Source organism: Aythya ferina, assembly GCF_964211825.1.
Source record: "Aythya ferina genome assembly, chromosome: 2".
In the NCBI taxonomy this organism is placed as follows: domain Eukaryota; kingdom Metazoa; phylum Chordata; class Aves; order Anseriformes; family Anatidae; genus Aythya; species Aythya ferina.
In genome coordinates, this window is record NC_140297.1 from 120,902,633 (window position 1) to 120,920,990 (window position 18,358).

An 18,358-nucleotide genomic window follows, 5' to 3' on the forward strand; every position below is an offset into this window, starting at 1 on the left:
ATATTGTGTACTTAACTCAGACTTCTCAGATTTTGAATAAATAAAATCCCGAAAGATGGAGAAACTATCTTGATGCCTTCTGTCTCCAAATTCTTTTCTGACTGACTGCAGTTCTAACACCTTCAACACAGCAATCTTTAAGTCACACACCTCCTTCCGTTTGGACACTCGAGCTGCTAAACTAAATGTAGCTGCCTTGTTATTCCTGTACACCTTGCCCATCTCCCTTTCAGCATCCCCTTCACTAATTTCAACCTCTTGCCTTGCACTAATGCTACATTCTGCCCCATGGACTCTATTCTCCTATTACACTAGTTTTGTGGATTTTTTTTTTTCCCCACCCAGGTACAATGCTATTTCATCTCCTGATTTCTCTATTACTTCCTTGCTTTTTATCAATTGCTTTACCTCCTCACTTATCTCATAACTTCATCATCACCATCCATGTACAAGGTGCAGTTTGTTGCAGAGGTTTCATTCTGCAGCTTTATCTTCCCTAAGCGTCTCTTGCCCAGTCTTCTGTCACAAGCTAGTTTCTGTTAGCTCTGGCTGGGATATCTTCCTTGCTTATCTGTTATACAACTTTTTTTCTTAGCATTATGTTTTCTTAGCATACTTTTTTTTTTTTTCCTAAGCATTTCTTACAACATTACCTTCTACTTCAGCCCCAAAACATTCTTCTATATCTCATTCCTGGTGATTAAAAAGAACAGGTTACTCTAGCCTACATCTATATATGTACATATATATAAAATATTAATTAGGTTGCTAGTGAAAGCATCTCAATATTTTTTAGAAGTTCTGGTAGCCCTTTCTCAAAAAAATAAAATAAAAGGTTTTGAGTCTCATTTGTTGAATGGTGGTGCCTTGTGTTTAATGCAGGCTATCAGCTCCTTCAGCAGCAACCTGCTCTTCTGTGTTAGTCTGTGCAATGCTCTACGCAGCCATGGCACTGTAGGAGCAGCACAAATAATACCAGAGTTTGTTAGACCAGGAATTACAACTGATTTTCGTATCTTTGCAATCCCGAAGTGGTATGGCAATGGACTGGTTATTATTAATTATTCCTTCCCTGGATAATCTCATTTTAAGGGACATGACGGCTATTTTGTCATGGAACATCCTGAACTGGAAGGGACCTACAAGGATCATTGAGTCCAAATGCTTTCTACTGATGCTGTCTGTGGGAGTAATCACTAATATATATTATTTAACAAAATCAGACAAGCTGGAGAGGCATGGCTCTTCCATAAGTAAGAGAGAGGCTTCTTTTGGTGGTGGTTTTCAAAGCTGATAAAATCTTTATTGCCCCTGAAGCTAGGCATACACCTATTGTTTTCTGAACACATCCTTTTAAAATCAGTTTTTAGAATTGCTTTTTTTTATTTAGCTATATATGTTGTTCTGTTTTTTTTCTCTTTTACCGAGGTAATTGAAAGATTTGCATGTCTAGGTCCATTATTAAATCCAAAATAACATTTGGATTCACAGTCTGCCTATTTCAGGGGCTAAGCATTCAATGTGAGCAGATTCTGTCTAAAGCTCCACTCCTAATCTATTCAATTCTATTTGCAATTATTCCACAACCTGCTATTTTTTTAAATTATTTTTATTTTTTAACATAGATGGTGAATTAGATTTTGTACTGTTCTCCCAATCATTGCTCTTTCTTTAAAAGCTCTGGTACCCTTGAGCTACCGCTTTACTTTCGATACTTCGATAAGCAGATGTACTCTGCAAACATTTCCTGATAGTTAAGTGCCTTGGCAGAACGCAGACTTGAAACTGAAATGAAAATCTGTAATTGCTCAATCTCTGCCATTTTTCTAACAAACGGTTTTCACTTTCATTTTCAAAAAACATCTTACCTCCTCTTATTTCATATTTCCTCTGGTTACATCAGCGAATACGAGCTATGGTCCACCTTTTGAAGCTGCTAAATAACAAATGCTTTCTGTTAATGCCAAATTCATATTTTACCTGGAAAATGTTTTTACCCTTTTACAGTAAACACTACCACAAACACCTCCTGTTTTAGCTTTTTCTCTGACCTACACTTCTCATTCCCTTTTAGTGAAGGTATCTTGTTTCTAACATCCTCATTGGTGCTGAAATGTGTGCATCTTTGACTACCTGGTTATCTCAATGTTTTTGATTTACACCTTCTCCAATATGCTTTGTATTTTTTTTTTTCCTCAAAGGTTTTTAAATTCAGCCTTTGCTTTTGGAAAGATGCTGTTAAATTCTTGGCTTTTTTTTTTCTTTTTTTTTTTTCTTGTTGTTGCTTTGTTTTAACACTTCATGTGACACTTTCCTGGCACAATACCCACCCTGCGTGCCAGGGAATATTAATGTCATCCTTTGTCCTGTAAAATAAGAGTAATGGCCCTCATATATTGCAAAATACCATTTCATGCATGCTATGGATCAGTAATTTGAAATAAAGTGACCAAGCTAGAACAACAGCAAAAAGTAACCCTCTTTATAAATTTATTACTACTGGAAGGGATGAAAATGAAACATTTCTTTAGCTTTTTTTTTTTTTTTTTTTTTTTTTTTTTTTTTTTTTTTCCATCAAAGCAATTGCATATGAATGCTGGGTGATGTTAATAATAATAATAAAGTACTCCAAACTTTGCAGTTTGGAAACTCTGTGGGTCACGTATCAGATTTTTGTCGTACATGCATACAACAAAATTGAATTAGGGTCTATCAAATATGAGTATTGCCTGCGTAGATAACACTATACCATGTTATATCAGTGGGTTAAAAATTGTAAGTGGTAAAGATACTTGCACTTAAAAGTTATTCCAAAATAGAAAATGATTGCAAAATAAACAAGAAAATGTACAATGACAGGAAAAAAAAATAGAAAAAGTACTACTAAATATACTAAAAACAGTTCACACTTGTAAGACAAAATTAGACTACTAGTAGAAATAGGGCATGTCAGCTCAGGCTTGAGAACAGTTATAAGCCAGTGAAGAATTTAAGCATTTTTCTTTGATGATAAAAGATTGCAACTGTTTTGTCAAAAATGATTTTGCATTATTTTCACAAAAAACAGCCTGCCTGTAATAGTGTTTATTATGACACTTAAGTCTCAAAGTTTGTCCTGCCTTGAAATGTGTGAACCCCTAAGCAGTCCTTAGAGCTGGAGTTGCACATAACTGATTAAGTGATCGGGGACAACAAGGTTGCATACAGGAATTAGGGTGGCAGGAGTCATGCTTGTGGTGTTTTCTCCTGAAATTTATTATCAAGTGGAATTGAATGAAGCTGCTGCACTGGAATATCCTAGGAATATTCAGTGCTTCCTTCAATGCATAGGTAAGGAGGAGGGGATAAAGGGACAGATCCCAAGGTAGGGTGTGCATTATGAATTTGCTGTATCCTGCAGTGTCAGTCTTCAGTAGTTTGGCTCTAAATTTCCTAGTGGCTGATGGATTCAAACAGACTTTACTGATGGCCTAAGAAATGCGGTGCTTTAGTATTCTACTTGACAAGTTCAGCAATTCCTTAAATAAAAGATGGCAGCTTAAGATTCTGGTCTAGTCCAATTCCGAATGGAAGAACTGCTTTGACTCTTAAATTCAACACGTAGATCCCTAAGGGCCTGTTTCCTTGTTAGCTATCTGTGTAGATGGTGAGAACCCGTGGGTGCCAAACGCTTTGGTATCAGAAGTCCCTGGTGCTTTGTGTTGTGCTGTGTGCTTTGGTGCTGCTGGGCTGGGAGCTGGCCTCAGCTCAGTGCCGCTGGGACTGATGGAGCAAGTTCTGCCCGTCCTGGGGGTGCTCGTGAAGTCTGCTCAAGTGGGGATGAGGGGAAGGAAAATTATTTTTCTGCAGACTGTTATGTGATGGTTGTGTTTCCAGTGATGCCCTTCAGTAAATGCCTCTCCAAGCCTCTTGTCACTGCCCTCCAGCTGCTCCCGTGTTGTCATCCCCACCTGGTACAGGGCATTAGCTTGGGGAACATAGGTAGCCACAAAGCAGGACAGGAAAAATGGGGAGAGAAGGAAGATGATTGCTTCCCAGCCCAGCTGGGTAGCTGAGCACTTCACCATGCAGCTGCAGCATCACTTGTGCCCCTGGGCTGCAAGGGATGATGCAAGGTGTCCAAGTGAGCAGCAAAAGACAGGGAGCAAATGCTGAAGCCACTGCTACTATCCCAGGTCAAGAAAGGTGTTTTGTGCTTGCTAAAGGAGGGTTTTGGTATCTATCCCCATGAGTACACAAGGGCTGTGATTCTGGAGATGGCAGGCAGCTAAAAACAGATAAAACCTAGAAGGAGCAAAGAACTCCTACTTTCTCCAGCTGGGCATTTTAAATCATCTTCTTGACAGTGTGCCAGTCTTTTTAGCCAACACTGGATGTGATCACATTGCAATTAAATGCTGGAAACCTACATACGTGAGGAGCAGAAAAGCACCGGAAAGGCTTGGTGGTAGGTTTCACCTACCCACGTGTTAAAAGCAATTTTCAGGTTTCTGCCCTTTAAATTTTAATGCTCAAAACCCCGAGAATCAATTATGTTAATAAATACTTTAACACCTCAGCTCTTTTAGGGTTGCTGAGGGACAGGAAGAGTTCGCAACGTGTTTTGATTTTCTGTGGTATAGAGAAATTGCCAGCCCGGGGTTGGCAGAGATCACCACTATCTCTCTTGGTCTCCTCCAGTAGGCAGCCGCAGGGGATTGGGCTCCCAAAAAAAGCTGCTGTAAAGCCACCTGTGGACATCTACAAAGAGCCAGCTGGTCCTTGTGGTGGGGAAACCTAGTTCTCAGTTTGACCCAAATGGGTACAGATCTGCCCAGTTTTGTGCTGGTCCAGAAATGCAAGTTTCTGAGTGTGCTGGTGAGGTCGCAACGATTTGGCATGTGTAAAACAGTGACTAGTTGATGATGCTGTCTCTGAAATCACAGAATCTGACAGTTTAAAATATTAATGGCTTCATCTATGTCTTGGTTTTTAGCCTTTCATCAGGTAAAGAATTTCTGTTGACTTGTAGTGAATGACATTACGTGCGTGTTTTTCCTCTGATTTATCTCCAGGTCCGTATTCATGCTGCTAGATTCTGTGCAAACCCAAGAGAAATCGAATTCCCCTTTCAGTAGGGGATTAATACTTCTCCTGAGATGTTTCTGACGCAGGAGGCTTGCAGATGTTCTTATACAAGCCTTTAAAAGGACATTCAACATGTGGCATTGCAAGAACAGACTCAGCAAACTTTAGGTAAGCAAATTGGCTTAATTTAATGAGCCACTTTTCATCAGGCTAGATGGGGCCAGATCAAGTGCCTTGCCAAGAAACTTACTTTTATTGGTGCAGTGCAATTCGGTACTTACTAAACTATCAGTTTTATGCAGTATTTTTGAGGAAGAAAGAGCGGAGCTGTTGGAGTGGGGAGGTTTCCCACCGAAAGAGGGCGTGATGGGGATGGCTCAGCTGAGCACAGCAGGGCTTATTGTGAGCTGGTCATTCAGGTTTTCAAAGCAGAAGTTGATACAGTGCTCCACAACCAGTCCGTGGAGCTCCAAAATCATCATCTGAAACGAAGCCCAAAGCAACGTGAGCTGTTTCATGTGCCTGCCTCACTGCTTTGTGTTTCAGCACAGATAAAATCTTAATCCTAAAACAGGTTGGAGTAGGAAATCGTCACAAAACCAGAAAGCGTCCTGGCACTTCTCATCCCACAGTAACTTCTGGGGGTTTCTAACAGGGCTAAATTCACCGTGCTAAATTCACGTGCATAAACCCTTTTGTGGGTAGTGAATATTTTGGCAAACTCAGAGTTGCTCTTTTGAAATCTGTGTGCAAAAGGAGCTTTTGACATTTCTGTCCATAAGCTCAGTTCCCTGCATCCTGAAAGACTGAGAATGACAAAAGTTAGGCATTTCTTTTAATTAAAGCTGTGAGTACTCCAGCGAGAGATGCTTGCACCATCAGAAAGGATTTTATTTTATTTGTTCCTCCTAGAAACTGCCCCCCTGTATCACTTTCTCTACTGTGGGATGTGTGTAGGTTTTAGTTTGCTCTGTCTTCTCAGTGGGTCTTTGGAGGAGACCTTACTGACCACCTGCTTTGGATATAGTCTGAAACAGCTTGTCAGGCAGCTCGCAGATAACATTGACTACCACAGTATTTAACCAAATGGCCTTAAAATGACCAAATTGACTTAAAATGACAAAGTGTGTGTGTGTCCCCTCTGCACCTCAAGCCCCAGAAGAACAGCATAAAGATCAGGATTTTTTGAGAGAGAAGATGACTTTGTTAATATTTTCTTTGCTTATGTTACAGCAATTGATTAATTTGTCCTGCTGTCTCTGGGCATACAGCACTCCTGAAGCATAAAACAGAATTTATTAGACTATTTCATACCCTATTATGAAGGCAGGTCCCTTACAATTGCTTTTCTTGGGTCAGATATCGACAAGCCCCTTGTTTCACCGCCTGATTCCATTTCAATACATCACTTGTGCCTTCATCACCCAGCACATGCTGACTGCTCTGTTTTCTTAGGTAGGGTAATAAGTCTTCCCTCAAAGTGTGAAATAATCAGGCGAGCCATTATTAGATGTCACTACTTCAGCCACTGGAGTAAAAGCTTTGTTATAAAAGTGAAATAGAAGTTAATTTTACTTTGAAATATTAACACTTGGTTGCGAGGGCATCTGCTTGCCAAGTTACTTTATATTTCTTTATATTTCTAGACTGTACCATTGTTTCCTGGTTTCTGAAGCTGAAACAATATTGTTTTTATCAGTCACATGGTTTCTGTTAAAAGGGAACTTTGATTTGGTCCTCTTAAAATTAGAAGCATATTTTGATACTACTTGATTATTTTTAATGTTAAGCAACCCAGAAAATAGAGAAATTTCTAAAAGCAATTTCTTAAAAGGTTCTGGACATTTCCAAATAAATATAACAACACTAACTAGTTGTCTTTAAATGATCTCATTGTGTTTTATTTTCTCTTCTATTTCTTTTACTATATCCCAATAAAGGCATTTCAATCACCATAATCATAAAGAACTCGACTTATTAGCACACATCCATATTCATACAATCAAAAGAACAGCCAGCAGCTTACATCCCTGTGACGGCTCCTTACTTTCACTGGTGGATCAGAGGGAAGCTGTTAGGGCTGAGCTGCATTGCTGAGCCCTGCTGGGTGGTGGGAGAAGGAGATAATTTGTGCGAGGTGGTCAAGAAACGCTTAGATTATCAATACCTGGAACATGTAAGAAAATGTTTTGCTTGTGTCAAGGAGTTCAGAGGTTATTCTTCTTCCAAAAGAACCTCAGAATGTGCCAAGACATGACGATAGCAGCCTTTTGAAACTCTGTCTCTTTGCTAAACAGAATGAAAGCTGTTTGAGAGCGATCCAAATCTGGCAACCTGCTTATTAGCAGGTGTGTCACCTGCTCCTAACAAGTTACCTGGGTGTAGAGCAAACAGCATCCCTAACGATCAGCTTCACCTACAGACATTAAAAGAAAGCATCCAATTAACTCTCACCCAGCAGAGTTAAAGTACATTTTGATTCAGCAAAGATGCCGATAGGAAACCAAAGTAATGTTTTCTATTCCCAAGAAGCCAGACTGCATAACTGGTACTCTCCTTCCTCAGGAACTCCAAAGACCTAATCCTCAAGAGAAAAAAAAAAGATAATAAAATGATGTCAGCCAAGATTTTATTAACTTAGAGGAGAAAAACAACTTCCAAATTCCTCAACACATACCATGTTCTACCAGCTGAGCTGAAAAAATGATCCAGGGAATGCCAGTTAGTGGCACTACTGAAGAGGACATCTCACCCTATTACAAAGACAGGTAATTTCCCAGGTAAACCTATCCTAAGTAATTTTTTACTTAATTTTTCAAACTTCTAAGCTGTCTTCATACTTCGTGTGCAGGTTTTCTCTCTGTTGAGGCAATCACATTTTAGTTCTCAAAACCAGAGGCATATTTTCCCCTCTTCTTTGAGACCTGTTTAAACTATTTGGATGTTATTAAGCTAAGTATCATTTATAAGGATAATTCAAGCAGCAGGAGACAGAATGGAAAAATAGGATAGTTGAGAGTATTTGCAGACTTTAAGAAATATATCTTGCTTTAGTGTTTAATAATAAAATTATGTTTTTATCTTTAAAAAATCCCCTGGAAGAGGATTTTTTTTTATTGCCAATATAAAAAGATCTAGGCCATAGCTACTTCAGTCTTGAATAACAATTAGAAGCTGACACACACCTGTAGCATCAAAGCTCCCAGGTTAGCAAGTGAGAAGATCTGGCTGATACATGTGGGCAGGGAGCACTGCAGTCTCTGCCCTGTTCTTTGTAGACCTGTGGCATCCCCAGTGAGGCCAAGGACTCTTGTGTTTGTAGACCCAAGCCCAAAGACTATGAGTTTCAGACAAGGTTTTCAGAAAGGAAAGCTGTGATTTCAGTCATTTTCTTCCCTCTAAGTGTTGGGCTCTCTGCCTATGTCTCAGGCTATGCTCACAGTATGGAAATGTTTGGACACTTGATGTGCCTCAAATCATGATGTTGATATCACACTCCTGATGCTTTTACACCTTCTTTTAGTTTCATTTAGCTTCATTTAGCTCAAGAACCTGCACCACATGCTAAATTCCCAACTCCTCCTCCTGTCTGGGGAAGCGGGGTCAAAAAAGAAGAGGAGATCTGGGAATATCTTGCCTCCACTCATACACTCTTCCAGAAACTGAGCTAGTTTGGGAACCTGGAGCCTACTTCTCATCCAATTTTCTTGTCCTGAGGGTAATCCGAAGATAGTCTTCCCTTGGAGAAGATAAGTGTGTCCTCTCCCCCCACCCTGACCCTTGATAGTAGAAATTCACCCCAGGCCACGTGGTCAGAGTGGAAGTGCAGGGGATTGTCCTTTGACACAGAAATGACCGATCAGTGTGAGCTTCAAGGTATATTTTTAATGCAAGCAAGTGTGCTGGAGTGTTACATTGTCTGTGAATTTGGCTTTTCTGCACTGTGGGTTAATGAGTAATCCACCGTGCACCTTTATCTTGCAGACTTTTGTGTTTAATTGTTGGTTGCACCAGAAGGAAAGGAACTTACTTTTATACTATTTAATACTGATATATGTATATTTTTTTTTTAATGTGGCAGCTGAGATCAAGAAACAAACTGCTCTAAAGTGAGTTAAATTGGAGGGCTGAGTTATCTAACAGCTTCCTATTGTAGAAACGTGGAGATCCTGCCCCCTTTCCCAACCCTTCTTCCCCTTGCCCAGGGACAGGCTCACCTTCAGCCCGCTGCCAGTTCTCACATGTGCGGGATCCTTCCCTGAGCTGATCAAATTTGCTAACCCAGCAGGTTAAAGGGAACAGCTTCTGTGGGGTTAACGGCTGGCTTTATGTAATTTCACGCTTAAACAAAGTGATTGTGCAAGCACTGGGACACGTGAGCCGCAGGCATGACACGGCATCTGCTCACAGATGATCATTTGCGATTGCTTCCCCTCTCTTCAATTATTAACATTTGGGCCAAGAGACCTCCCGTTTAAGCCTGGGTTACCACAAACAAAATTGATGAGTCAAGACTCCGCAACAGCTCATATCCTCTGTGGCTCACCAACGAGACCTCTAACACCAAAAGACTCCAGTTGCACGACACAAGGTTCAATTCCAATTTTCCCATCTAATTGTTTGACTTCTCACCAACAATAGTCTGGGAAAAAAAAGGCAAGAAACCAATCTTATGAGTATTGCTTCCTGTTTTCTGAAGCTGACTCCAGAACAACAGTTTGTGTAATGATGATGAACTGTTAAATATAATTAGGTCTTTTTCCCTATGGACTTTGTAATAAAAATTGTAAACAATATTTTGCAAATAAAGCTGCAGGCCTACAGGCTGTCACTCCCAGATGGCATGAATTAGCAGAGGAAGATTTGTTGTGCTTCCTTTCCCCGGCAATCCACCCCTCCCTTGGTTCTGGATGTGCTAGCCTTGGACAGGGATGACTCAGCTGCTGGTTAATCACCTGCTGAAGTGCTAAAAGTGATAGCTTGGCTCCCTTTCCTTAACAGTGAGCTGTCAAGGCAGACCAGCAAGAAAACACTTTCCTGCAGCCGGGAGAGTTTTCCTGCCTTCACATCTAGATTCAGTGCAATTAGAGGTTGGTGACTTCATCTGCACAGGTTTTATTGTGACTTCAAGGGTCCCTGTTGAGATCTTGTGTAATAAAAGCTTCCCAGTGCATGAACTGCTCGTTCACGATAGAGATGACTTTTTACAAGCATCGCTGTAAAGCTTTCATTAGCAGAAAATCAACTGACATGAACATCTCACCCACAATGTAACTGGAGAAACACAGGGCAAGGATGTTTCACTGTTTTATGGCTGGCAACATGGAAAGTGACAAAGGATTTCCAACCAGAGACACTGTCCCCCAAAAGAGATCAGGTCTAGAACCACATTCCAAAATCTTACAATTTTAAATTACTGCTTTCTGGATTGCTTATGGTAGAGAAAGATGGGAAAACTACAAACCACACAGGAAACTACCAGCCCCTACACCCCCAAGAGGCTGTATGTGTCCAACAGCTGCTAGGGAGAAAAACAGGGAGAGCCTATGGTTGGGTTGTGACAGGTCTCAATGTCTGAAATAGTGTTTACAAACAAACTGGGACAGCGTGAGAGATACAAAAGCCCAGTTTACCACACTCAGTTTTAACTAATGCAATCCAAGGTCCTCATGAACTATTTGTTTCGGTGTCAGTACCTTCTTCCCCTAAATATTAGAAGAAACAGTGTGTGTGAGCCAGCTGCCTGCTCTCAGCATTAGTAACACCAACCACCCCTGCTGACAAGCAAGCAAATATTGTGAGAAGATCATCTCCAAGTCTCTGCTGTGAACCTTGGCAAAAGCCAGGATGTGCTTTGTGTTCTCCACCTGCTGCGGTGCAGATTTGTACTGCTTAACCTAACCATCAGGAAAAAGGAAAAAAAATCTAAGCTTTATTTACCATGGCAAATATTTTGCTGGATGTATTTTACTTTGGCCTTTGTTGTATGACTGAATATATTTGGAAGAATTGACTCCATCCTCAAGAGAAGAGCCTCTTCAGCTCTCCTCACTCCCATGGGGATGGCAGCAGCAGTATCACGGCCCCTCTTCAGCTGGTTGACCAGATCACCCATTCCCAAGAGATATTTCCCATCCTCTTTGTCAGGGTCCTCTGAGCCAAAATTCTCCTGCAAGCCCATGGTTGCACAACGCTGCAATTTCAGTCCTGGAGGGCAGAGAAGACAGTGCCAAAAATGATTATTCAAAGTTACAGGTCTGTGTAACTTCTCATTGTAGCGATGCCATCATAGAAAAAAGTTCACCACCTGGCAGGGTCAAGCTAAATGAACACATGTAATTCTTGTTCTCTATTCTTGATTCATGTTTTTGGAACAAGTCTGATTGTTATTAATATTTTTGTGTAGGAAGGTCCAAGGACATGGCAGAATCCCATGCCAGGTTTGCTCATACAATCGTGCTTGCTGTCTCTCAGCAAATTTAAAAATTAGTTGTGTGATAAGCTTGTTGTTTGAGAAACAGATCTCAGATTTATTCTTTCACATATTTTTCCTCAATGTTAATGTGCTATATTTAATATATTCCATATATTAAATTGTCTGGGATAGTAAATGTTGGACTTGATACTATTTAGGATTCTTACCTGCAGAGTTAATATTCCAAAACATCACCACATACAAATTGCAGATATCCAAATATCTGCAGAAAAACAAAAGCAAGGGCACGCATACATCTCTAAATAAGCGGCATGTAATACTGTGTACTCCAACCTCAGCGGAATGCCACTGCTAAGCTGTGTTCTTTGATGGATGACAGCACATGTGAACCTTAAGAGCCAAACAAACATTATCAACATTGTACTGACTTTTTTTTTTTGGGTCTTTCTCAATTCATTTTCAAACCATTGGCCACAAGTGCTGGAAGTCTCCAGACTAGCAAAGCTAACTATTTACCATTCTTTTAACTTCGTCTTAAAATTAAGCACAATGTATGTGTATGTGGGCTTAGTTATTTTTTTTCTTATGATTTATTTTTTTTTTTAAGAATGATCTTATTCCTTAAGGGATTATACTCCACTTACACTCAATCTATTTTGCTAATCCTCTTCAAAATATCCAAGATATCAGCAATCAATTTATAGCAATTCTTGTCTCTACACAGACAAAATACAAAGGTTCTTAATATTTCGAGCCAAGTTTCCTTATATTCCAGCTTGGGAGTGGCAATAGGATGAGAGCCAAGGAATTTCCAGAAATCTTGAAATGCTAGTAAGTCATTACTGACATGGTGCCATGAATATTTAGTTGAAAAAAGTTAGATGTAGGATAATTCTGACCCTGATTAGCACTTATTATCAATGCACCCCACCAGAAGTCAAAGCTTGCTTTCACAATGGGGAAAGAAGAAAGGTAGCTACTTCCATAACTACAGAATAAACCTAGTGTTTTAGCATTTTCTGACCTCTTGTAGTCTCCGAAAGAAACTGCTTTAACTACTGTCTCTTCTGACTCTTCGTCACTACAAGTTATTATTGATTTAGGTTACATTTTTATTATAATATGGTTTATTGATATGAATCAATGATTCACATCAATATGATTTATTGATGTGAAAAGGTTATTTGAAAATAGTTGTAGGTATATAAAATCTGGAGAGCAGTCCTGTGCTAGAGGATATCTTCCAAAGCTGATTTCAGGGGAGAGAGGGGTAGGAAGCCATAATGAATGCAGAACTTCAGAAGCTGTAATGGATCACACTTAGAAGTGTAAGCACAGACAGCGTAGATTTCTTCAGTGTTTACCTGGATTTCAAAGTGGCTGAACTAGACTCTTCAAAATAATTAAGAGAACTCATATTTGGTTTGTAAAGGCCTGATTTGTTGTTCTATTAAATCGCCTCCAAAATCCTCAGCCAAGGAATGATCTCTCTCCTAGCTTTTCCCCTAGATCCATGGGTATTTTCAGTGCTCCTTTTTGTTATTAAGAGAACGTTATTAAAAGGAAAGAAAATATATAGATCCATATAACTCAGATATGGATATTCATGGTGTGAATTTTGCCTTCTGGAATATGATAAAATGCAGTAAGACAAAAAGCATGTGTGCAAGAAAACACAGGACAGGCCTCCACAGCAGAAATAACACAACACTTTCTTCGGATGTGAAAATCCATTATTTCTCTGTGGCATTATTCTAATATATATATATATATATATATATATATATATGTTAGAATATATATATTTATATATATATTCTAATATATATATATATTTTTATATATGTTTTAAAAACAATATTTTTATAAACGATCTGGATGTAGGAATAGAAGGTATTTTGAGCAAGTTTGCTGATGACACCAAACTTGGAGGAGTTGTGAACTCAAATGAGGGCGTAAAGGCCTTACAGAGGGATCTGGACAGGTTGGAGAGCTGGGCGATCACCAACCGCATGAAGTTCAATAAGAGCAAGTGCCGGGTCCTGCACCTGGGACGGGGAAACCCTGGCTGCATGTACAGACTGGGCGATGAGACGCTGGAGAGCAGCCTAGAAGAGAGGGATCTGGGGGTCGTGGTAGACAGCAAATTGAATATGAGCCAGCAATGTGCCCTGGCAGCCAGGAGGGCCAATCGTGTCCTGGGGTGCATCAAGCACGGCATCGCTAGTAGGTCAAGGGAGGTGATTGTCCCGCTCTACTCTGCACTGGTGCAGCCTCACCTCGAGTACTGTGTGCAGTTCTGGGCACCACAGTATAAAAAGGACATGAAACTGTTGGAAAGTGTCCAGAGGAGGGCTACGAAGATGGTGAAAGGCCTGGAGGGGAAGACGTACGAGGAACGGCTGAGGTCACTGGGCCTGTTCAGCCTGGAGAAGAGGAGGCTGAGGGGAGACCTCATCACAGTCTACAACTTCCTCGTAAGGGGGTGTCGAGAGGCAGGAGACCTTTTCTCTATTAACACTAGTGACAGGACCCGCGGGAACGGGGTTAAGCTGAGGCAGGGGAAATTTAGGCTGGACGTCAGGAGGGGGTTCTTCACAGAGAGGGTGGTTGCACACTGGAACAGGCTCCCCAGGGAAGTGGTCACTGCACTGAGCCTGTCTGAATTTAAGAAGAGATTGGACTGTGAACTTAGGCACATGGTCTGAACTTTTGGGTAGACCTGTGCGGTGTCAAGAGTTGGACTTGATGATCCTTAAGGGTCCCTTCCAACTCAGGATATTCTATGATTCTATGATTCTATGTATATTAAAGAAATAGGAAAAAGGCTAGCCTTTGGTTAATATACAATTATGTGAATATGAAAGATATTCATATGTCAGTGTCTCCTTAATACAGGTTCTTAGCAGTCAGGGTGCTACCCCACAAAATGCCTGCTGTTTTTAATGAGCACAAAGGCTACTCATCCAAGAAGGAAAGCATTGCATAGATAAGTCTCCATGACATCAGATGTAAAGCACTAGTCTGCTAGGGAATAGCAAATTGCAAAGACAAGTTTAAAAGACTTTGAATAAAATCAAGCAATAGTTCTCCCAAATCCTCTTAAGATAGTTGTTCAAGGCCTAGAGGAATCTCTGTTCTTCTGTGACTTGGAGATGATTTTGTTTTGGCCTCTGATTGCCTTTGACTACCTAATTACATCACTGTTTTGTCCACTGGTCTACAGAGATGTCACCTGTGGAATTAGTGGCAGTTCTTGTAAGGGCATCACACAGCTTACAACATGCTCAGATCATTTTTGCCCATTTTAAAGGCGACTGAAAAAGTTGTATTTTAACTGCACAGAAAAAAAAAAAAAAAAAGTATTTAAAGTAGAGTGATGTACCTATATTTTCTGAAAAGAGTTGAAACTCAGCCAAATAAATTTTTACAACAATGCTTCTAATGCTCACTGGATAACCTGAAAACCTAACCCACTTTAGATGGACAGAGTTACAATCACTTGCAAATTAAAAGCAAATATATTTTTGTCTTATATTATCTGAATACTAAGGACCAATCTACAACCCTTAAAATGTTAACAGCAATATTTTTGCAGATAAAATCTGCTGTACTGAACAGTACGATGGAAGGTTGTTTGCCATTTCATTGCATACATACATATAAGTGGTAGAAACTAGCTTTGTAGGTATCTTCCAAATCCTTAGCTTGGAAGCAAGGTTGGACACAAATTTGGGCCCGTTACTGCAGGTGATGATTAGATCTACAAGCAAGCTCTGCCTGCTTCAAGTATTCCCTTCATATTTCCACTTGCATTACCCTCCACAAGTATTACACTATACTGCAATGCTTGTATTACATTCCCACTTTGTATTACAGAGCAGGTGCTCACGTGGTGACTGTTTCTCATTGTCCACAGGCTCAGAGATGTAAGCCATACTGAAATACATGGCAGCTCACCATTTTTAGTCAGCTATCTTAATTTTGCCCTCTTGCATTCAAATAAGTTTATGCTCTCAATTGCTTGAGAAGCAACTTACATTGACATCTACAGATCAAAGACTTGAGGATGAATGAGCCCTAAAGCATATTATACAGTATTTTTTGTCACACAAGTAGCAGTTGCTATTCTTGTCACTATAGAGTCACATGAATTGTCTATAGCAGATGTAACGGTAGCCTTAAATTCAGGTGAAACTATATTTGCATATATGTAGAGCTTAACTATCCAGTGTGATCTATACCAAGGAAATATAGTTACAGTTTAGAAAAACTTTGAGCTCAAAAATAGTGTTACCTCAAGATCATTACATATTTTACTATTTTGTGAGCATACGTGTTTAAGATTAACTTGGCATTCAGTTTTAGGAAGCTGTAACACAGGAGATTTCAACTACATACCTTGTCATTTTACTCTCATCCGCTGTTGCAGACTGACTTGATGCCAGAGCAGGGAAGCTGTGTACTTCCTGAAGGAAAGACTTCAAACAAGCACCTCACCTGGCTCTTCTGCTGGGATTTGTTCCTTCTGCAATTTCCTTCTGAGATTTGTTCCTTACACAACCATTACCCACATGACTTCTTGGAACTGACAGCTCTTTCTTGAACTGTTAAAGGCTTCCCAAAACACAGGTATGTTGTTTTGCAATAACTGCAGCATGTCTGGAGTCAGATCTAATATTCAGTTAACTGTACGTGGTGCATTGTATGAATTTTGCCCCAAGGACAAACATTTACATACCAGAAATATGCAGACAGATCAATAAGTAATTCAAAGTGTATTTTTTTAAATTAATATAGAGAAGCCCACGATACCTGCTCTCCGTTTATTGATGATGCTCATTGAAGCTTTCACATAAAACAGGTACCTCAACTATCACATCTCTGCGTTAGTCTCTCAGCAAACTTCTTTTATACTGACAGACTTAACACAGATGATGCGGACTCCCTGTGGGGCTGCACCATCACCAAGGTTTCATAGCTTACAAAACTTATTCTGCAAAATTTTTGTTGCTGCTGCTGCCTGCATCTGCTGACAGTGCCATTGCCGCTGCTCCTCTCCTGCTTTGCAGTCCGCATAGCTGTCTACAGATGATCAACTGCCAAAAGTTACCTCTCTTCTGGTATCTGCTCAGTTTCTTCCTAAAATGAGATCAGACCATGATGAAGACCAGCTACCAAACGGATCTCTGCTGCTCTGGAGTATGATTACCAAATTCATAAAATTATATAGCCGGCATCTCAGCTGCTAGCTTTTCGTTTTCCTCTTCAGTTGCATTCAGAGGATCAAGTCAGTGCCAAGAAAAATCATATTCTCCATGCTTTGAAGCATTAGGAAATAGTAAGACATTTGCTACCACAAGAATATAGCTCAAATGGAAAAGAAACACAGCAGGCAACAAAACACCATGCCCTGGATTGTCTTTGAATCACTGTATCAATGACTGTCAAGCCAACCTTGCCACCCCAGTCAACTTTGGGATCCAGTTATTTTGTTAGAGACTATTTAGGGTTCCAAGGAATGGCCATGAAACCAGTAATTCTGGTAGGAGCTGCCTGATGTGAAAGCAACTCATGGTGGTGTCCTAACTGAGATACTCTTTCATGTTCTACCTTCTTGTCTGAGTCTCATGGAGATCCTTCTGTGAGTTTTCTTGCTGGGTGCAGGAGGAAAGAGTACTTCTGGGCATCAGGAAATAATCAGAACCACTGTCATGCTGGAAGTTAGCCATCTGTGATCCTGAGAAGTTCATATGGTGGCAGATCTCCACACTCGCCTCATATCTCCTCCTGAATCCATGGGAGGAACCCGTGTTTCTTAACTTCCAGGGCACATCTCTACACATCTGTCATTCAGTGTCAGCTGATGTGCTTAGTATTCATGGGAGATCAAACCACCAGCAGGATACCGTATTACCTTCCAGTCACAAAGTAATCATCACACATGCTTTTGCAACATAGTTCTGTTTACTTCTTGCCACTATTCAAGCCTACCATGGGGATTGTCTCTTTACAGAAAGACACGCAAGCTGTAGCCACCTGGATCACTATCACACAGCATTCATCTCTTCCAGTTGCACAGGTAGATAATAGGGACGTTATATTCTACTGCAGGACAAGTAGGGGCAAGATCTTTCTTTTGTGTCATCAAGCAGACTGAACTGATGCATCAGATCCCCCTCTCTAAAATGCAAACCTGGACTATGGCATGGCTTGAGAAGCAATTTACACCTACATCTACAGATCAAAGACACTGGTTTTCAGTTTGTTTTCTTTCATGAACAATACTGCGTGAAGATATTGCTTGTTAAGGAGACCAACAAGAGGAAAAAACACAAAAATGCATATTTTTTTTTTTGCTAGATACATAAATCTTAATTACTATCATGCAGCTGAAATAGCTTCAAGTTTCTGGACACAAATCTTGCTTCATTTGTCTAATAAAAGTTTTACCATTGCCTCAGCTTCATTCTAGCTGGCTCTTCCCTGCAGAATTTTTAAAGACCTGTATCAGACCTTAGTGGTATCCAGTGAAAGGACAAGAGGCAATGGCAACAAAACAGGAAAAACTCCATACAAGCATAATTTAATTAAAAAAGCAAGTGTGGTCAAACACTGGAACAGGTTGCCTGGAGAAGTTGTAGAACCTGCAGCCTTAGATATACTCAAAACCTGGCAGTACTGAGCAACCTGCTCTAGTCAGCCTTGCTCTGAGTCGAGGTCCCCTCCAAGCCCAATGATTCTCTGAAGCAGGAACAGCTCTATGGAGATACACTTTTCACGCACATTACTAGGAAAGATCCTCCATATCTTTAAGAGGTGAGGAGCCTGCAAGAAGCACATACACCACACAGC

At 40.3% G+C, this 18,358-nt stretch overlaps 1 long non-coding RNA gene across 1 annotated transcript; it reads left to right on the plus strand.

The window, feature by feature from the left end:
• The first annotated feature begins 4,713 nt into the window (after window positions 1-4,713).
• On the plus strand, window positions 4,714-16,125 carry LOC311431893. Its single transcript, XR_014689694.1, has 3 exons — window positions 4,714-5,235; window positions 7,633-7,835; window positions 15,936-16,125. It is a non-coding gene; the product is annotated as an uncharacterized lncRNA (long non-coding RNA).
• The last annotated feature ends 2,233 nt before the right edge of the window (window positions 16,126-18,358 follow it).